The 11588-nt window shown below is 40.0% G+C and overlaps 1 protein-coding gene across 8 annotated transcripts in view; it reads left to right on the forward strand.

Moving 5' to 3' along the window:
* The first annotated feature begins 5781 nt into the window (after nt 1–5781).
* LOC108971132 (calcium-dependent secretion activator) overlaps nt 5782–11588 on the forward strand; it is a 144276-nt gene continuing 138469 nt past the window's right edge. For all 8 annotated transcript variants that reach the window (XM_018936988.1, XM_018936984.1, XM_018936987.1 and 5 more), the window contains exon 1: nt 5782–6087. The gene's annotated coding sequence lies outside the window, so the exon portion shown is untranslated. The remainder of the gene's footprint in view (nt 6088–11588) is intronic.

The raw sequence follows: 11588 nt of genomic DNA on the forward strand, positions 1-11588 counted from the left end.
CTACTTAAAAAATTCGAACTGAAACCAGAATATGATAGAACCGTAGAAGAATACCTCCATTTAAACCATATGGAGGAAGTCCGCGCTAGCGAAAAAATCATACAAACTAAATACTACTCGTTTTATTTGCCACATCATGCAGTAGTAAAGCCAGACAAAAAAACCACAAAGGTAAGAGTTGTCTTCAATGCGTCAAAATCCACTAGTTCAGGAAACTCCCTAAATGACATTTTATTTACGGGACCCACGCTTCAGCCAGACATAATGCTACTTATCTTAAATTGGCGTATCTTCAAATACGTCTTCAACGGGGATGTCGAGAAAATGTATAGACAATTAGTCGTACATAAAGACGATCAAGATTTTCAAAGAATCATTTTCAGAAAATCCCCCACTAGTCCACTACGCGACTTTAAGTTAAATACAGTTACCAGACCTTATCACAGGTAATAAATGCCCTCAATACCACAGGGTTTCCTTTAAAAAAGATTACAGCCAATCGCCGAAATATTTAAAAAAATATTCCTAAAGACCATTTGTTGGATACTAATTTCCTTATATTTGAAAAGGAAAGTACTACAAAAACACTAGACATCCAATGGAATGCGATATCGGACCAGTTTTCATGCACGACTGAGTCCATATCCGCATTATCCGCCATTGCAAGGCGCCAAATTCTCTCCTCTGTGGCAAAACTTTTTGACCCCGCAGGATGGCTTTCGCCAGTTATGATACAAGTGAAAATCCTAATCCAAGAATTATGGCTAGACGGAACTGACTGGGACGAACAAATGAAACCTCTTCGCTTAGAAAAATGGTCCCAGTTCGCTAATAATTTGAACGACATCTCGCAGATACGAATTCCACGGTGGATAAACTATTCCCCCGAATACAAAGTGGAACTACACGGCTTCTGCGACGCCCCTGAAAAGGTATATTGTGCCACTATACATGTGCGTACACAAAGCCACTTATTAGCGGCAAAAGCAAAAGTTGCGCCTCTAAAAACRCTAAGTCTCCCACGACTTGAACTCTGTGGCGCTCTGCTACTAGCAAAGCTAGCTTCAATGGTGCAGACCCACTTAAATATGGCGAAATACAAATTATATTTATGGTCCGATTCCGAGATAGTTCTAGCCTGGTTAGAAAAACCACCACATGCTTGGAAAACTTATATTTCTAATCGAACATCTGAAATACTTGATTTAGTAGGATCAGCCACTTGGCGTCATGTAGCCAGTGCTGACAATCCTGCTGATCTAGGCACAAGAGGATGCTAACCTCTTCATCTCGCCACCTCCACCCTCTGGTGGAATGGCCCCCGATGGTTAACAGAATCTCCCGATTCTTGGCCACAATCGCCCATGCGTAACATACTTGCCCGAGAAAGTCGTAAAATCGACACTTATCATGCAACACTGGATGACACTGACATCCTTGAGCGATTTTCATCGCTCCCCCGAGCACTCAGAGTAGTCGCATATATTCTCAAATTCGCAGAGCGAGTCAAACTTAAGGCAAAGGGAGCAACTTGCCCCAATGCGATATATTGACGCACCAAGACTTACAAAAAGCAAAGGTCGCTCTTATCGTATCAACCCAAACGCGCTACTTTAGCCGCGACCTGGGGTTACTAAGAGAATCGAAGCCAAGTGACAAAAAGAGCTCACTCTCAGTACTAAACCCATTTATAGACACGAAAGGTATGCTTCGTGCAAACGGCCGGCTTGCTAATTCCAGCCTTACGTATAATGAACGCCATCCCATTATAATACCTGAGAAATCCTCATTTGCCACATTATTCATCAATTATATCCATATACTCATGTTACACCCCGAACATCGCCTCATGCAACATATGGTACGCCAAGAGTACTATGTTCCCCGTCGTAAGCCCCAAATCAAGAAGTGCATTTTCACGTGCAAGGTCTGCACTATGCACAAGCAGAAAATGAGAACGCAGATTATGGCAGCACTTCCACCGGAACGCTGCAACTTCGCTCTGCCTTTCACCGCCACAGGTGTCGACTTTGCTGGGCCTTTTCAAATAAAGGCGTCCGTGCTAAGGTCTCCCACCCTCATGAAAGGCTATGTGGCTGTCTTTGTCTGTTTTACGACAAAAGCAGTACACCTTGAGCTCTGTACCAATCTGACAAAGGAGGCTTTTCTCGCGGCATTTGCTCGCTTCGTCGGACGACGTGGCTTTTCATCCAAAATCATGAGCGATAATGGTAAAACATTTATCGGAACTCAGAGAGCCACAGATTTTATGAAACAAGTCTCACCTGACATTGTCCAAAAATACGCAGCCCAAGGTATCAATTGGCAGTTTATCCCCCCCGGCGCCCCTCATATGGGTGGTTAATGGGAATCAGCAGTAAAAACTTTAAATCCCACTCCAAAAAAGTAGCTGGAAACTACAAATTTAACTACGAACTGTTCACCACACTGTTAGTGCGAATTGAAGCCGTTCTCAATTCACGGCCACTCACAACCCTCTCGYAAGATCCCTCTGACTTCACAGCCCTAACACCAGGGCATTTTCTCAAAGGAGCACCCATTCTGGCCACACCTGAGCCAGGCGTGGGGTCGCTATCCTTATTAAATCAATGGGAGAGAATAAAAATTCTCCATCACAATTTCAGCCGCCGATGGAAGGAAGAATATATAAAGGACCTTGATAAAAGGTACAGGTGGAAGAGTCCAGAAAAGGCGCCAAAGCTTGGAGATTGTGTCATCATCCATGATGACTGCCTACCCCCCACCGAATGGCGGCTGAGCCGCATAGAAAAACTACACTACGGTTCCGACGGTCATGTACGAGTCGTCGATCTGCGCACTAAAAGCGGTATATTAACAAGACCGTTCGTGAAACTATGTTTTCTACCATATAGTAACGAAATCGCATATAATGAAAAGACCACCGACAATCCCGCAAACAAAATTTAAAAATCAAATAATTAATCGATAATCCCGCAAACAAAATTAAAATCAAATAATTAATCGATGAACCCGCAAATAAAACCTAACCGAAACTACTAACGAATCTAACCGCAATGGTCGATCTACTTGACGACCCATTCNAAATCAAATAATTAATCGATGAACCCGCAAATAAAACCTAACCGAAACTACTAACGAATCTAACCGCAATGGTCGATCTACTTGACGACCCATTCTTGCCGCATACCGTGGCACAATTGTCATATAAATTTGCATGCAACAAATTTGTAATTATAATAACTTCTTTATACAGATCGATATGGATGTGGATATGCCCAGTGTGCCAACGCCAACAGTGAGGTCTACCATTACTGTGCCATGCCCTGGGGCAGCATCAGCGCCACGAAGCCCAGCGGCTAGGCCTCCTGCAACCGCTCCTCGTAGTGGTACGCGACCACTCCCACCCTGCTCAACACCAGCCGCGGAGCCTCCGTGCAGCCAATGTACCCTGTGTCGACGCGCTCATCGGGTACAGCATTGCAGCATTTTCCGCGGCATGCAGCCCTTACAACGCCAGAAGGTTTCTCTTGCTCACGGACACTGCCTTAATTGGTTGGTGACGACACACAACACGCAGGAGTGTACGTCAGTCACCCTCTGCCAACTGTGCAACCGGCCACACCACACTATGCTGCATCGCACCCCAAAACGGGCCGCCATGCGCCAACGCTCCGCGGGCAGATCGCAGCAGACTAGCCGTCCGGGTCGGCAAAGAAGGCTAATAGCCTCTGATCCAACCATATCGAGGCGAAATGAGGCATCATGGCGTCGACAGCCTCGGTCGTCATACCACCGCCCCACTGGCCTCAGCAGTGTTGTTGCCACACTGCAGCAACTACAGCGACTGCTACGCTAATATTCGCCTAGGGGGGCCGGGATGGCTAGATGAGTTAGCGCCCCCCTCCCGCTCCCTCCTCAACACACGTCCTTGGACGATAATACACGACACCAACACGATCCACACATGAAGACACCACACACGAATACATCACACATGAAGACAAAACACATAACAGCATCATACAGTTATGCCGTTATACAGCGTATTCACCACTCAGAAGCCTTTAAAAGGATCAACAGTAACGAGCAACGGCCTATTTTCTTATCGATTCCCGTTCGTAGCGACAACTCATTTTCTCCGGCGGTCCGTAAGAGTGAAGCGAGTGCTGACGACAACGTGCTTTTACAAATAAAATAAAACAGATATTTCACTAAATACATTACAAGTGTTTTTTTTACAAATAAAATAAATCAAAGGTGGTCAAGGTGTTTAATTGGAGTAATTTCAAGTTTGGGAAAATATCCCCAAAAAACGGTGCAGTGAAAGAATCCCGGGTGAGACCCCCAATCGCAGCAAGTGTCGTGGAAGCAAAATAAGTGAGTAAAAACAGTATGTTATTATTTGAGTTGAGAGAGGGAGTAACTGTGTGAATTTCAGGTTGGGTTGTTGTTTTCTTCTTATTGTCGTTGTCTTTGTTRGTTGAGTTGTTTAATATGTTAGAGAATGAGGGAGATGAAGAAGTAAAAGTTGGTGGAGTTCATGTGTGTTTACTGCTTCGCGATAGGAACATTTGTTGTCTGTTTGGATAGTGTTTATTTTTTTTATTTGTTCAAATTTCGGACATTCTTTACTGGAAGATGAGTGATTGCCTGAGCAATTTACGCAAAAGGAACGGGTGCATGGCGGAGGGTGGGGTGGCAAAGCATATGTGTCACATACAGGGGGCTTATTACAACGTTTTTTGGTGTGACCAAGAACTTGGCAGTTTTTGCACCTCATGGGATTGCATAGTAAGGTCTTACTTTTGTTTTGTACCACGAGATGTCGATTTGTTTTGTAAGAAGAACCACTACGCTCGGAGCAGATTGATCATTTACATACTTGGGGAATTTGTAGATGGACGACACACCCTGTTCCTTCAGATTTTCAACTATTTCTATGTCAGGAACGTCATTTAAGCAAGGAGCGTAAATGGTTCCTTTGCTAGAGTTAAGATTTTTGTGTAAGTCAATTTTGACGCTGCAAACTAAAAGGACTTTTTGAATGTAGGACCCCAATGCTGGCGCCATCTACATGTCGTCTGGTGCGTTCGAATCTGCTATTTTTATCGATTGTCCAGTGGGAATTTCATGACGTTATATGTTTGTGTTATGGGTGTAAAACTTTCGAAACGTTTCAATTGATGGAACAAGTTTATGGCGATGATTGCCTATCCCGTAGCAGAGTGCACGAGTGGTTTCAACGTTTTCAAAGTGGTGGTGAGGACATAAATAACGAGATTTTGAATGAAATAAATAGATTTTGCCGAGAAAACCATTTGTTCTATGTTTTTTTTTAAAGTCCTGTTTACTTGGAACCGCTCTTTGTATTATGTATTGATGTGTGTTTTGGGGTACTTTGCTAACAGATTTCACATATATTCATCGATTGATCAGCACAATTTGCTTACGGAATTGTGTTAAGGAATTTTATATATATATTTATTATAGCTAACACGGGCAGACAAAAAATGTGACAGACGTTTACCTAGACCATTTCTGTCTCCATTTTTTATTACCATTTTAACAATTTCAACTTTGAGGTGGAATTATTTGTACTCCAAGAAACTTATATTAAAAAGTTTTAGGTTTATCTTGAAATGGAAAATTTGCATCAATAATTTATTTAACCATATTTATCCTCAAAATATGCAATGAACTCTGCAAATAATTTTTTAATGTAGTATGGTTGGCAACTCTATTTTCACTACGGCGCAAACACTTTGTTAGCCATTTTAGATATAACAGTTTTGTCGTTAAGTCCTTTGCGTGTGGTAATAAATAAAATCAGATGTCTATAATAAAAAAAAAATATGTTTCGAAAGATCTCATACTGAGCTGCTTTTTTTTTTAATTAATCAAAAGTTGCTAATAAACATAGACCCGCAGTTAAATTTTTAACTCTTATAGATATCATGTGCTATGAAGAAGACATATACTTCGTAAAAATTGACAAATACTAAAAGTTGAAAACATTTTTAAATATATTAAGTATATAAATAGGATAAATGTGAGGTAGAGAAATAATCATTGAATTTTACAAAGGTAAGAACATTTTTTTTGAGTTCCAAAATTATGATTTTTTATTAATCCTAACTAAAATAAATCCTTTAATAATATACAAAATATATGTAAGCAAGGGAGTGACTTCATGCACATGCGCAAAAATTATATTACGGTATTTCTTAAATGACCTCAGCGAACATGGTATTGTAATAATATTTGTATATAGATATAAACATACATACGTATGTACAAAAATTGATAATATATCAACGAAACAATATGATGAGCGTGAATCAACGGCTTCAAATTCATCTATTGCCACTATATGAAATTAAAAAATTTAAAATTGGTTAACCTGGTAATGGAGAATTGCTATTATAATATACGTTTTAGTGATACTAAAAATATTTAAATATTTTCGGTACATTTATCGAAGTAACTGTGACATTCTTAATCGTTTGAATTACAGAATTAATAGAATATGAACGAGTACATATCCGGCTGAGAAATGCATATGCATGCATTTTTGGAACGATTCAAGTTTTCTTAATTTTTACTGAATGTCTTTTACTGTAATCTTTCCTATTCATAAAAAAAATATTCCGGCTTACCTTCTAAGTTAACTTTAAAATACCTGTGTACTTTCCTTTTCTAAATATAATATATATGTTGATCCATTTCAACCATACACGTAATAAAAGTTAAGCCAATTTTAGTAGAAAGATTGCTTTATGGTGAACATATATATTCATGCATGCATATCATTTGGCAAGAAACACGAATAATCATACTGAATGCAATGCTGAGAGACACGAAGTCCAATTTGTAGGGGGGTTTCATTGAGCTTGCTAAGGGGTGATGATTAGCGTGCGGGAACTCATTGCATGCGGGAAATAAGTAAGAGTTTAATCTGCTACAATACCCAGAATGCCATTGTACTAGGGCAAGTCGATTCCTAATGTTTCCGAAGGCGGTTCCTCTTTAAGCAAGTGACTGCATTAATAGTTTGGAGTGAAGAGTGTTATGCGGGCCTTATAGCTGTTCAAAGAGAGACATCCTGCTATTGGTCGGAGTGTGGATTATGGCTAGTTTGTATCTTCTTCATTTACTTTCAGGCGTAGTTTATAACCGGAACTTTTATGTTGCCAACAACGTCTCTTTGTTTTTGCCCCAAGTGCTACCGGCTTGCGACTTGAGGAGGTTGCTGCTCTGTACTTACTCGCGGTTGAGTGCGAAATGAAAGAGTTCAGAGTGTCGAATGTTACTCATAATATTTAGGTTAGTTTATCGCTGGAATTCTCACTCCATCGACGGAAATGTTGAGATTCAGTCTGTACTCCTTCGCCCAGTTTGTAAAAAAGGGTAGCCGTGAATTTGGCGCATGGAAAGTTGTAGGTTTTCAACAATAAAGAAGCGAGAAAGTTAAGGGAAATAGGGGATCTCTTTTGAACACTTTATGAATAGTACTATTGCCCCGAAGTCAATATTGCACAATCATCTGGGTATGAGGTTATAGAGACACTTTCTGGTAGTTGTGGCAGGTTCAATATACTACTTCTTCTTTTTTACTGGCGTAGAAACCGCTTATGCGGTTATAGCCGAGTAAATAACAGCGCGTCAGTCGTACCTTTTTTTCGTTATTTCGTACTAATTATCTATCCTTACAGCATGGCCTAGCTAGCGCAGACGCGAAACTGTGTCAATGTCGCCGTATATTTCATACAGTTCATTGTTCCATCGGCTGCGGAATGGAGGACTTGTAGAATTTGGTATTTAATTGTCGAGAGAGAACTTAACTTTTAAATCCCGTACTAAGTCCAATGTAGTACCTCTGCAACAGTGATTCTGCGTTGGTATAGTCGTTGGTGTTAATACGGGTTCCAAGATAAGCGAAATTATCTAAGACTTTAAAGATAACTGTCAACGTGACGTGTGAGCCAAGCCACAAATTTGGTATTGCTCAACGTCAGTTCACATAGCCGTATTAGTTTTGCGGGGATATCAAGCTCAGACATAGTGGCAATTCCTTTTTTATTCGATCTTATTTTATAGATCTTTTCCAAGATTTGGTGCATGATCAAAATCTGGTCGATAGCAGATTTTCCAGGTTTAAGGTCACACTGATATGGTCCAATCAGTTTGTTGACGATGGGCTTCAGCTCGATAAAACCTTATATGCGATATTTAAGAAGCTTGTACCAATAAATAGTATAGATTGTGTGGTTCCCCTTTTCGTATATTGAGCAGAGCAAACGTAGGTTGCAAGCGTCGGAAATGCCTTCATCGTATTTGAATAGCTCGGCCGGTAACTCATCGGTCCTTGTCACTTTGTTGCCTCTCAGGCGGGTAATTGCTATTCGAGCTTCATCATGGTCGAGCAATGAAAATCTATTCCTTTTCTTTTCTGGCATATTCGTTTTGTTTCCTTTTTCAACTCTCTTTATCGAGCCATCCCGTTAGTGTTGTGGTCGATTGCAACATTTCGAGGTTGACTACACATTTCTCACAACTGCAACACGACAGTTCTTATCGTACCCGCAGTTCTTTCGAACTTTTTCCACAATTCTCTAATACTGAGTTGCTCATGAGTGCTCTCAGAGAGCATAAGTGGAAGTCGGGTAGAAAACCGTTTAGATGACGGTTGCGATTATAGCTTTTTGACGTCAAACCTTCCTTGTGTTTTTTAACGGGCGTGCTTTTCTGCATAGAGGCGGACGCGTATCTTCGCTACAACAGAATGGTCGTTAGAGTCGCTGTTAGGTCTTCAGTGCATACGCTCATCTAGAACACCGGAGACAAGTCTTTGATCTGTCACCACATCTATATGAATTTTCTTGTGGAGGAATCTAGTACTGCAGACAACTATACTTCGGCCTCTGCGAAGTCGATCAACCTCACCCAATTTGGTTTCGCTATGGGGGCTGAATTTTCACACTGTTGTACAAATGATGTCAGGGGTGATTGTCTTAGAGCGCTCCAGCCGCTTAAAAAAGGCATATTTGGTCCTTTTCTACCTTCGGAGCGTGGTCGCAAATCAGTGTTTTGTTAAAAAATTTAGCTCTGATTCGGATGAGGATTGTAGCTAGATGCTCATTTACTGTAGTTAATGCCTAGACTCGACGACTGAGTATTTCTGGCCACGTATCCCACACCGAATTTGCACTCCTTTATAAGGTCGCTGTATTAAATACCACAAGGAAATGGCACATCCATCGCACTACATGGACGGCACTGATGTCAGTCTTCATTTTACGAGGACATCAACCAGCTATTAAACCACCACCAGCGATGGTGATGTCAGGCGAGCTGCTACAGTTACATATATTATAAGTTCTAATAAAATAGTAAAGTAGTTACGCACATATTTAGCTTTTTTTGCAGCTGCTTTTTGCATGCGGAAAGAAATTGTTATTAAAATTGGGACTCTAAAAAATAACGATAAGAAATTTATTAACTGGAAATATAATATTGCTGATTGGGGATCGAAACATAAATTAACTTTTGTGATACTCTCGAAATATATTGCTCCAGATTTAACTGTAGTTTATAACATCTAAAACTAATCGAGACAGATAAAGAGTTTCTTCACGACTAAACGGCTGAGTTAGCTGATACCCTGGATTAACACATATATATGTTTTATTGCGAGAAAATATCTTATGCTCATGGAAAAGTCAATGAAAATGAATTCGCGGATAATGGATGAGGAGCTTTTTTTTCATAACTTTTTCAATTTAAAAACGATACTTAAAATTACTCTTTGACCAATATTGAAGAATACAGCAGATATGTTTATATTTCAACATAAACCTACGCGTGTTCAGTTAGGGGGGCTGCACATCACAAACGACGTTGATCCGAACAGCAGACACGCTGTCGGAAGCATGTGATTTTTAATATTTTGTGTTCTATTTGTATAATAGTTATAAATATAAATATATAAGGACATACCATTTTCCAGTAGGATGGCAAAGTAACGCTACGATCGTGCGGCCGATTTGTAAGTAGTAATGAAACGGCGTGGAGAATACTCGGTTTACCGTTACATGAAAGGCAACCAACAGTGACCAATCTTGCTGTGCTCCTTCCAAACGCGAGTGCGTGTATTTTACATAGACAAACCTGCGATGCCGAGTTGCAACACTGGCTATTATCACTCTCACTACACTTTCCGGGAGAAATGTAAGACGATAGGGTTGTTTGAAGGCGACGGCAACTAGGAGGAAGCAATGAACTACGCCATATTGTGCAAGTCAGCGGCTACGTTGATAGAGCTCTTTGCAAACACAAATTAACACTCACCGATCAAAACGGGGTTAGATCGCCAAAATAACAGCAATTGGTCGAATGAAATTCGGTGCGTAGAACCAGCTCCTACTTATCTAGAATAGACACTGACATACACTATGTATGTCCTGCATGCAACGAGTCTCCGCATGACACTGACCACCTCTTTGCATTTTTTCTTCGATGCACCAAGGGGCACCGCATTATGAAGTTGCTGCTGCTACAGTTGGGCACAGACAAAGTGGTTGCACTGTATTGAAGAGATGGCAAATATTTCGGTACCTGTGATTTTGTCACTGCTACTTCAAAATCACTGGTCACAGTTGTGACGAGTTTCCTAAAGTAGCAGTGACTAGAATCAGGGAACACATGGGAAACTTCAACAAAATAGCATTCGCAATGGGACATGAAAAACTGTGACTGTAACACGTCTAATAAAGCAGTACGTACATAACAAGTCCCTGTTGAAATGGAATGAATACGTTCATCATTATGCGGCAATTAATCCTACCAGAGCAAAGCCTATATACCCCACGAACTCCAAACATTCAGACATTTTGTTATTCACAAGGCTTCGYYTAGGTCATACRCAGATCACGYACGATTACCTGTTAAATAATGGAAACGGATCCTGCTGCTTTTGTAGGTCCTCTAGGACATCAGTAAAACATATACTAGATGCATGCCCCCAATTTACCAATACAAGGCGAAGGATGTTTGGCACAGCTCTCCCATCGAAACTGCTAACTAATATAACATCGTCGAATAAAAGTACTACATCTAACTTTCTTATAACATGTAACATAGCACATTTAATCTAAGATAAACTGTACAATTTATATATTAATGATAATATTTATGTATATCTGTTATTTAGACATAACATCCAGTTATTACTATCATATTAAATTGTAAAGACCAGCTGATGTCCTCGAGCTAGTGCTGCTAATTTTTCTATTTTCTGTATATTTATATGCTTAAAATAAATATAAATCTGAATCTGTGACTGTAACAAAATAGCATTCACAGTGGAATACGAAAAATTGCGGCTGTGATGAATTCGTATTCATTAAAGCTATAAGTTCTTTTTCATTTCTAGATAAGTAAATATTAGTTGACATATAAAATAACTTAATTTAGTTTTAAATTGATATTACTTATGTAAAAATTAAATTGATTACAGAAACTTCAATGCGGTAGTAAAGACGATTATAAAACTTTTAATCTTAAAATGGCATCAATTTTATATAAAT

Source organism: Bactrocera latifrons, unplaced genomic scaffold (genome assembly GCF_001853355.1).
Source record: "Bactrocera latifrons isolate USDA-ARS-PBARC rearing strain unplaced genomic scaffold, ASM185335v1 scaffold_326, whole genome shotgun sequence".
Taxonomy (NCBI): Eukaryota; Metazoa; Arthropoda; class Insecta; order Diptera; family Tephritidae; genus Bactrocera; species Bactrocera latifrons.